The sequence below is a fragment of the Cebus imitator genome, unplaced genomic scaffold (assembly GCF_001604975.1).
Source record: "Cebus imitator isolate Cc_AM_T3 unplaced genomic scaffold, Cebus_imitator-1.0 Scaffold52, whole genome shotgun sequence".
NCBI lineage: Eukaryota > Metazoa > Chordata > Mammalia > Primates > Cebidae > Cebus > Cebus imitator.
The window spans coordinates 7,521,052-7,530,873 of record NW_016107367.1 but is presented as its reverse complement, the minus strand read 5'-3'; the positions used below and the strand labels follow the sequence as shown (position 1 = coordinate 7,530,873).

The following is a 9,822-nucleotide window of genomic DNA, read 5'->3' as shown; positions in this document are numbered from 1 at the left end:
CCCGCTCGCTCGCAGCCCCCTCCCAAGATGCCTTAACCCGCGCCGATCGCTGCTGCCGAGGTCCCCTCTCCTCCCCACCCCCACCCGAAGGGACCCAGACGCCGCCAGCCCCTTCCTCCTTCCCCGCAGGTGCGCACTGCTCTGCGCGCTGCTGGGTGGGCGCCCGCCGCTGCGGTCGCGGTCGCGGCTGGTAAGCTGCGCTCTGGGGCTGGGGCAGGAAGCAGTGGGGGGGCGCTCGAAGAGCAGGGCAGCTTCGGCCACCACGGCCGCGGGACCGGCCATGTGCTAAAGTTTCAGGGCCTCGGCGCCCCGCTGGGCGCGCAGCGCGGGGCGCGGAGGCGCGGTGGGTGGGGCAGCGCGGTCCTGCTGGCGCCCGCCCGCCCCCGGCCCCCGCGGGGCGCAGCTCTGCGCGCTCTCACACTGTCTCTCTCTTTCTCTTTCCCTCCGCGCTGTCTTCCCGAGGTCCTCCCGCCGAGCCCCGGCGCGGGGCATGAGGAGCCCCCGGGTGCCGCCCAGAGACGAGCGGGCTGCGCGCACACCTCGCCAGCGGCAGACGGGGACATGAGCAGCGCGCACGGGGTCCCGCGCCCGGCGGCCAGCCCCATCCGGCGGCTGCCCGCGGGTCAACGCTGCCCGGGAGAATGAGGCAGGAGCCCGCGGCAGCCTCCTTTTTTTCCTCCTCCTCGCCTTCCTGCGGCTCCGACGCTCCGAGCCCGGGCCGGGCTGTGGCTCTGCTGCGTGCCCCGCGCGCCCCTCAACCGCCTCCGGATGCGCTTCTCGGTAAGCCAGGCCCTCCCCCTTGCGAACAAAGCCTCCTTCGCAGGGCCCCGAGGCCGCCTCCGAGTCCCTGTCCTACCCTCCTTTCCCACCCGTAGCCTGGAAGCCTTCGGGGCTTCGGATTGAATCCCTCATTTTCCCCTGCCAGAAAACCCCGCCTGAAGGCTGAACTGCCTGGGCGCCCTGGAGACTTGGTGCTTTCCTCCGCCTTCTGGAGAAAGATGTGGGCTTGACATGCAGGCGGGAGACCTGTCTGGTTTAGATAATGGCATGTGTATGCAGCTGGGTTCAGACTTAGCTTTTGGGGACAACAACTTATTTAGTGGGTGTCCAGGCCATGCCGGGCAATGTGCCTCAAAGCCGCTCTGGGAAATAGGTACCCGTTTCTCCATTGCCCAGATGAGGAAACTGAGGCTCAGACAGGTTGAATGACTTAATGAAGGTCACAAGGTGAGGAAGTGGGAGACCAGGATTGGAAACCAGGGCCCTCTCCTTCCCTGTCAGACTGATCCCTTTGTAACAAACACACCTGTCTCATTTCTTCTACTAACTGCCTCCGTCTCAAGAGTCATTTCATGTGTGTGAAAATACTTGTTCCAATGAGTTTCTGTTCTGATGAAATGAATTGCTGATAGCAGGCACTTTTTGTCCATCCTGCCATCACGTTGCTGCTAACCCCTAATGTGTACTGCAAGTGTAAAGCTACTTTTTAGTTCAGGTGAGAGGCTAATATGTTTTCTTAGGCGTTCTCTTTCCTGGGATTCTGTTTTCCCAGGCCTCTTGAAGGATGGAAAGGACATTGGTTCCTCCTTTGTGCCCAGCACATGCGAGGCCTCAGAACTGCATCCTAAACCTTTCCCTGGGGGGAGGGCTCTTCCAGGTTACCTGCCCCTGGTTTTGCAAATCTTGGAGACGGTTGCTTCACCAGAGCAGGGGCTGATCCCAGATCTGTTCAGGTGGCAGCCCAGTGTTGGTTCTTATTTGCTAGCCCTCAGTATCAGCAGAACTTCACACTTCTCAGCCCAAAAGAAAAAGGGTTTTAATGCAGATACGATGCCTGATGCATGCCTCAGTTCCCTGGCTTGCCACTGTTAACTGTTTGTTTAAATGCATGTAGTTTAATCCTGAAGAGGGAAGCCACATGGAATCATTTGGTCCTGGTCTGAGGGGCTTGTTCCATCGGTGGAGTCACAGTGTTGAGTTCAGTTGTCTACACGTACATTTGTGCAGAGAAAGTCCCTTAGCAGTAAAGGGCCTCTGTGTCTCTGTTAGTAAAGAGCAAGGTTGTACTGACCAGCCCCTCAGACCCCCTTCAACTAAGTGATTCTATGAGTGAAAGAACTAGTAAGTTACAGGCCTGAGCTGGGGTGTCTTAGTCCAGTTGTTTGGACTAACGTTCTACACTGAATGGGTTGTTGATTTCCAAGAAGAGGACTTGGTATCCAGGGAGCTGTGAGATTCAGGTTCAGCCCAAAAGAGGTGAAGCTTGAGCTGTGCTTAATAGATTATTTATTGGGCTAACACATGGTGGCTATAAAATGTTCCAAGGTGTCAGATTGGGGTTATGGGATAAGTTAGGCATTTCAGGAGGAGAGATGACATTAGCCGCTAAGAACTGATGACATACAATTCATTAACAAGATGCCCAGCAGGCTAGAAAGCAGCAAGCTGGGGAGCTTTTCCTACCCCTTCCCCAGAAAGAATCAATCATATTTGCATAGGTAAAATGTTCCCAGCCCAAACAATTACTGCAAGTAAATAAAGTAATTTTTTCAGAGTCTCCCAACTCTGTTGTTTGCTAAGTATACTAGTGATGCGTGGAGCCTGCCTTTGCTTGGCTGCAGAGGGCCTGGGACAGGGAAGGTGGGCCTCAAGGATGTTCATACCCTGAGTTAGTTTTTGGCTGTGGATTAGAGCTAAATCCATCACTTTGACCTATGGGCTGTTAATGGGGTTGTCATTGGTCTTTTCAAGATGTGGATTAATGAACCTCTTAAAGTGCTGCCGAATCCCAAATGAAACGGGCATGTCCCACCTTCTTCCCAGAAACTCGGCCCTCAGTGGGTTTTGTGACTGTTTGAAATTCACAAAACCAGAGGCTTTCATTTTTGACAGGCTCATAGGGTCTACAAAGGAAAAATAATGCATCTTGTGTGGGGATATTAATCTCCCAGCATTGTGTGTTTTAGCTTCTCATGATTAACTGGTAAGGTTTTGAATAAAAATGAATGCAGAGAAACAATCTTCATTAAGTTGCTTTTGAAAATGCCAAGGTAATTATGAAATAACGATTTTTGTGTCATAGATCATACTACTCACAGCCAAAGCAGAATTACATCACAAAACATTACTCTTGTTACTGATATTTATTTTTTAATTCATTAGTTTTCTCATATTTTTTGCTTTTTTCCTGCCCAATGTGAAAATAAGCAATCAAGAATAAACTCTTCCTTTTTTGTCTTAAACCCACATTTTTTTTTCCTGTAAGATCTCTAAAGCTGAACTCTTCCCCACCATAGATATAATGGCCTCATGTTAAAATATGTTTTAAGTGCCTTGGGTTTCTTCGGGAGAACGAGAGGGTTATGTATCGTAAGTAAAAAACAACGAGGAGACATTTCCCTTGTTTGCTTACTATTCTAAGTCGGGGATGAGACCATGCACTCAGGATTGCAGCTGCCACACTTAGCATCATGGGGACTCACTCTGAGTGCTGTGGCGCTTCTGCATCCGTGAAGGAGGCACACCTGGACTGATCGGGGTGCGGAGGAAAAGAACAGCTTCCAAAGACCAGGAAAGCTGGAGTTTATTCCCGACCCAGTCGCTAACTGGCTTTGTGGCCTTGGACAAATCATTTCCATTGGCTGGGTCTGGGCTTACATATATGCAATGGGTGTATATGTTTGCATGTGTATATGTGTGTATATTGTTGATACCAGACATCGCCCTCCAATTCTAAGTTTGAAGAATCCTCAAAATTGGGATATAGCTGGTTATTAATAGCTCCAGAATGCTCTGTACTTTTGGGTTACATAACATTTCAATTAGACATTCCTATAAACAATAAGGAATTGGTGATTATAGAAGATGTGCTATTTATTACCGCACGTGGAGACTCCGTACCCTGAATGTGTGAAGGAAGATGGAGCTGTGATCTTAAAGGTGATGATGCCAGCTTCCCTATCAGAGTCCCCTTGCACGGTAGAGGCCCACCACAAATCTGAGAGCACTAGAATGAGCCATGACCCTCTCTAGGATCCATGCAAGAACCATTATGTAATTTGGGTCAATGGGGTAAGAAAAATATGACGTTCTATCTGTGTAGCTTTAGGGTTCAGGGGACTTGGAGATTATACCTCAATCTCAGGCTATTCCTGGAAGGTAAGAAGAGGAAGTAATTACTGTTTGCAGTTGTTTTGAAAATGGAGAGTGCTTAAGCTACAGCCTTGAACTCAGCTGAAGCTGGAAAGTGGTGAGAAAGAAGTTGGTCAATTTGGCCGTGGTGTTTTTGCCAGGTTTTGCATGCCGGCACCCTTGTAACGTCTAAGGAAGTGTGTTGTCTGAGGTCAGGCTCCCTGGTGAAGCTGCAATCATTTTCAGATAGAGAGGGCATGAGAAAGGAACCACCAGCCTTAAACATTTTGACCTTGCAACTCTGCAAAGTAGGTATTATTAACCCCGCGTTCTAGATGAGGAACCTGGGCTCAGAGAGCTGAAGTGTCTTTCTCAGTCTCTAATAATTATCAAATGGCAGAACCAAGCAAGGTTTTCAGTGGACTCTGCTGGGGTTTAAATCAACCCTTGCTGGCCCTCATTTCCACTGCTACTGCAGTGTGTCTGTCTGGCGACCAAATTGTGCCTTTCCTCCCCAATTTCTAGATAACCATGGCACTAAAAAAAGCATGCAGATGATTTGACATCAGTAACATATGGAGGTGACTTTGCTGTCAATAAACTTCTAAATTCACCAGGACTTTTGTTAGAGGTTAGATTTCTTTTAACTGCACAATGTCAAATGTGTCTATTTCCAAAAATATCCCCAAATAAGCCAGTAGAAACCCTAAAAGGGTTAGTGCTGGTAATTCTTTGGGAAAAGCTAAAAGAATTCCTCTAGGTCCCACGTTCATCCGCCTGGGGTTCTGTGGGAGGTAAACACAAACTGACGTATGGGACGTCATTCTGAGAAGTTGTCGCTAGGCTGCACCTCCTAAAAAAGGGACACAATAAAAGTAACAGACACTTTCAAAAGAACCATTTCTCCTCCTCCAGGATGTCCATGAGTTAATCCTCCCCCAAACAACAGACTAGAGAAGATATTCAGAGGAACATATGTAAGACCTTCACAGTTCACCTACAGCTCTTAGGAATTTCTGGGACTCAGGAGGAAAGGTAGGCCTCACCTAGTAGAGATGCCGTCATATCTGGTGTTGGGGACGGCTTTCGGAATGTCACTTGTGCGTGTATCTGCTGCTGTTCTTCGCCGTAAATGTGCCGAGCTGGCCGAGCATCCACCATTCCCAGGACCGGAGATTCCAGAGTCCTGTCTGTAACACACAGTTTACAAAGAGCAAAGGAAAATCCCTAAAATACTCTGGCCCCATCGCTCGGCTTTACATCCTGGTAATGATCCTCAGGCTGGGTTTCTTCGCTAGCAGTTGATGATGCTTCCATCTCTGATGCCGGCCTTGCCCGTGTCATGCGAATGATGTCTTCACCAACAGACCCCTCCTTCCATCTCCTCTGATCACTGAGCTGCTTATGTGCCAGAAAGCTTCAAGTTTCTTGATAGGTGATGAATGAGAAAAAGCAGACAGAATGAGTTAGAGAGTTCTGCTGTGATTCATCTACAGTCTGTAAAATACCACAGCTCAGCAGTCAGCACAGGTTTTTGATTTGGTAAATGAGGAAAAACAGTGCATGTCTTCAGTGGGGCACATGGAGTCTGCATCTTCTGCTCCCAAACTTTGAGAGAACAGGTGCCCCGTGGCTTCAGCTTGGGGCTAGATTTCTAATATGTGTAGTTATTAAAAAGTAGAAAATGCAAGAGTAGCTTTGCAGAGTCACGAGAGAGGATAAGAAGAGAGAAGTTCACGGCCTCTGGATGTGATTATTGTGAAAACAATTTCACATCATTTCCAGCAACAAGAAGCACAGAGTCAGCTCACTGAAGAAATTTAGCTGTGTTTCTTGTTGTCTTTGTATGTGGCTTATGACAGGTGCGGATGGCACTTGATGTGCTTGAAAACCTCCACCTTCCTAAGTCCTTCCTGGTGGCTAAGAGAGGCTAGGCTGAATGCCTTGGCGGACTGGCATTTTTGAAACCTGACTCCCAAGGTCTTTGTGAGGGGCAATGTATTCCCAGGTGCTTCTGTTTCTTAATAATCTGTGATGAGCTGCTATATGTGCCTCATTTAACATCACCGAGCAAAAGAGCAAACACAGAATGCCCAGGATGTTTTCTCCGCTTCTATCTGCTAATGTGGTCTGGGGATCCTGATCCACGTCTCGACTCTTTTAATTCAGAAAGTGGATGATAATGACAGTCATTTTTTCATGAGCAATATTGGTAAGTCTTGTATTTTTAAATAACGTGAACGCACCTGGAGAGCATCGCATGCAAGTTTAAAATGAGTTATGAATGGATACAGTTTCCTTTAACTTGCTCAGAGGGTTTTATCGCATGCTTCCAAAACAGTAAACCCAGTTTCGCAGTGTTAAAGTCTAGAGGTAGAAGTGAAAGCCACATCCCGTGTTCTTCCTCTGAAAAGGAGGAGTGGAAAAATACACCCGGCTTCTCATAGGGAATGTTGAGACTGTTCTTGTCTCAGTTTTACTGACAAGATAACATTGCTTCAGTCTGAAAAGTCTCTGTAGATGCAGCTTCTACACCAGGGCGGTTGTCCTCGGGTCTGCTTGAGGACATTCCTGTGGCAATTGAGAGCGGCTCTGTCCATCTGTACAGGCATGGAGCCATCTCCTCCGCACGGCATGCCTCTCTCTGGTCCTGTCTGATTACTGGGATTCACCCCCCCACACACACCATCATTGTTTCCTCAGGCAGATGTCAGCGCAACAGTTTCACAAAGAGTTACTGAGCACTAGCTCTGGTCTAGGCACTGCTAGGCATTGAGGCAGCGTTGGTGGACACAGCTGTAGTGTGTCAGAGGCTGCTACCGTGTCAGTGGGCCTGAAGTGTTACCCTCTGCTCTTTCTAAGGAGCCTGTTCAGAATCTAGAGGAACTTCGCTGTTGCAGACTTGGAGGCATGCTGGGGCTGGTGGGGAGAACCCAGGCTGGGAGGCAGGGGGCCTTCTCTCTCCTCTCACGTGAGTGCCTAGGGCCAAGCCACACCCCCCACTCTGGCCCTTCACTGGTTTCAGGTGCAAAGATTGGACCACTGCAGGTTTTTTCCAAGTGTGATCCAGGGACCACTTCCTTAGAAACACCAGGTGAGCTTATTACAATGCATACAGTGGACCTTGCTGCAGACCTGCTGAATAGAACCCCCGTGGATGGGGGCCCAGAATCTATATTTTTAACCTAGTCACTGTCATCTTGGGCACAGTGAAGTTCGAGAAGCACTGGTTCTCACGGGTGGCAGATCAGTAATGCCTCTCCCTGCTCTAAAGTACCCAGAGTGTGGCACTCACTCCCATGCTGACCACTATCCCCACCTTCATCCACTGCCGTGCTGGCCAAGCCACACGGCTCTTTTCACTAGGCTTCCTGCTCCTCCTCCTCTGTGCATTACAGTTAGTTTCCCATATGGTAGCTGGAGTAGGCCTTTTGAAGGATCTCATTTCTCCTAGGCTGGGGGAGCTTCAGGGCCCCTATACCTCTAAGGGCAGTAGCTGGGGACCTTAAGGTGACCCTCAGGGCCCTGCGCGATCTGGCCCTCCATCTCACCTCCTCTGCCACCACCTGCCCCCTTGCTTCCCTCTTTGTGCCACAGCCCTAGAACCCACCCAGCTGCCAGGCGTTCACTCCGAGGAGCCACAGGACCTGGGGAATGGCAAGGCAGGGTGCCAATGCTGGTAGGTGGGAAGCAGCCCTGTGAAGCTCTGTTTTCTATTCTGCCACTACGCTGAAAACCCCTGAAGCCTGATACTCCTAAGCCCACTCGGGCAAACCTGTTTCTGCGCCTGCCCACCACCATAGTGAAAGTAAATTTAGAAGCAACTCTTTAATTCCAGGCACCGTGTTACGGGGTGACTCATCATGGGACTGCGTTGTCAAAGTGGCTCGAGAACTCTATTTCAGAGGAAGTTTCTGGATCTAGACTGCATCCCTCTTGGGCCGGACTATGAACTCAGCCACTTTTGATCCCAGGGCCCTGTCATCCCTCCTCCTTCTCTTTGGACAAATATTCACAAGCCACCTGCTATGTCGAGCCACTGCGGTCCCCACAATATGTGTCTGTGTGGTTTTATCTCTGACTGCCACTCTTGCTTACAGATGAAATGATGTGACCTGGAAAGTATTTCTCTGGCCTTTCTTTCCCCCTCCTACTGAGAAATTGCTTTGGCCTATTTATCAATAGTAGCCCTCTTGGGGCCTAGGGTAAGCAAACTGTACTCAGAAGTATCAATCCCCTGGCAAGTAGGAGGGAAAGACGGACCCTGTTGTGAGATTGCCCTCCAAGGCGAGCTGAGTGCATAGCTGGAAGATCTGTGGAGCCTCTCAGATGGGACGTGTACTTGGCATGCAGGGCCAGGGCTTGGTTTTCTGGAGGCCACCCTGCCCAGCGGTGCATCGGAGTGAAAATGGCTGGACAACTCCAGACCCTTTGGGTTCTGGCATTGCAGATGCTTTACCTTGAATCGTATGGAGGGAAGCATTTTCACTCTCAGCATCGGTCTTCTTTGGGATGCTTGCTCTGGACACATTGACCAAGCCTTCACTGAGAGGCCATTAGCAAAGTGGGGTGGAGGATGAAGGTAGAGATGTTCCCTGCCTTTTATGGATTCAGAAACAGTTGGAGAAAACGTGTTATGTAACTACCTGTAGCTAATTTGAGAGATTGATGTGCTCTGAGAAGGCAGAGATGGGAAAGATGGGTTTGGCCGGGGGAGGATGGAGGCATTTGACTTGAGCCCTGAGAGATGAGAAGCAATTTCTTGATCAGAGATGAGCGGGAAAGGCATTCCACGTAGGAGGGCAAGTGTGAGCGGAAGCACAGCGGCTTGCTTGTTGGCTGGAGGGGACTGGTGGGTTGTAGGTCTGCAGTCAGGCTGGGGCTGCAGGGCAGAGTCGAGGCTGGGTCACTCCTGCTCAGATGGGAGTGGGTTGTGAATGCTAGATTCGGGAGCGTTCCACATCTTACAGGTGACAGGAAGCTGTGGGAGGGGTTTGAATGAGGGTTTGCATTTAAAAAAAAATAGCTGGTAGTCCTGTTTACGACCCCCCCATACCCTCTATATTATAGGATAGTGAAGATGTGTAAAACACTCAAGAGGAAACACTGTGCAGAAATGAGCATGGTTGTCCCGGGTGTAACCTCAGGCACCGTTTTTCTGATTGCGGTGTCTCTGCCTGTCTATCTATTGACTGACCCTCTGGGCCCTGCCGTCCAGGCCCCAACTTTGCCAACCCCGCTGGGGCTCGCAAGGAAAGCGAGGTAGCTGCTGGCTTCAGCACTTGCTGCCCAGCCATTGTGGACTCTAGCCAACAGGAAATGGAGCAGGCAGTGTCCCAGCCTGATTCACCGAGCCGTGGGTCTCCCTGTGCCTCTGCAAATGCATTCAGACTGCTCCTGGCCTAAAAACAATGCTCCCAGACCTACATCCACAGCTGAAAGAATGCAGAGCACACTTTACCAGCCAGCTTCCCCCAGCAGTGGGCTTAGTGGGTGAGAAAGGGGGTCATGGTCCGGAATCAAAGGCTGGTGCCACTCAGTGACCATTCGCTTTGTAATCAACATGCTCAACAGGGCCAGTGACTTTTGCAGACCTGGCTGGACAGAGGAACATGAGGAAGGGAAGAAGTGTCTCAGGCTCATGGGTGGTTATACTATCCTTGACCTTGACCTTCTTATTGCTAAGGGGGG

At 50.0% G+C, this 9,822-nt stretch overlaps 1 long non-coding RNA gene across 1 annotated transcript in view; it reads left to right on the top strand.

The window, feature by feature from the left end:
• The first annotated feature begins 360 nt into the window (after positions 1 to 360).
• Positions 361 to 9,822, top strand: part of LOC119471153 — a 49,012-nt gene continuing 39,550 nt past the window's right edge. The window contains exon 1 of the long non-coding RNA XR_005200185.1: positions 361 to 780. This is a non-coding gene — a long non-coding RNA (uncharacterized LOC119471153). The remainder of the gene's footprint in view (positions 781 to 9,822) is intronic.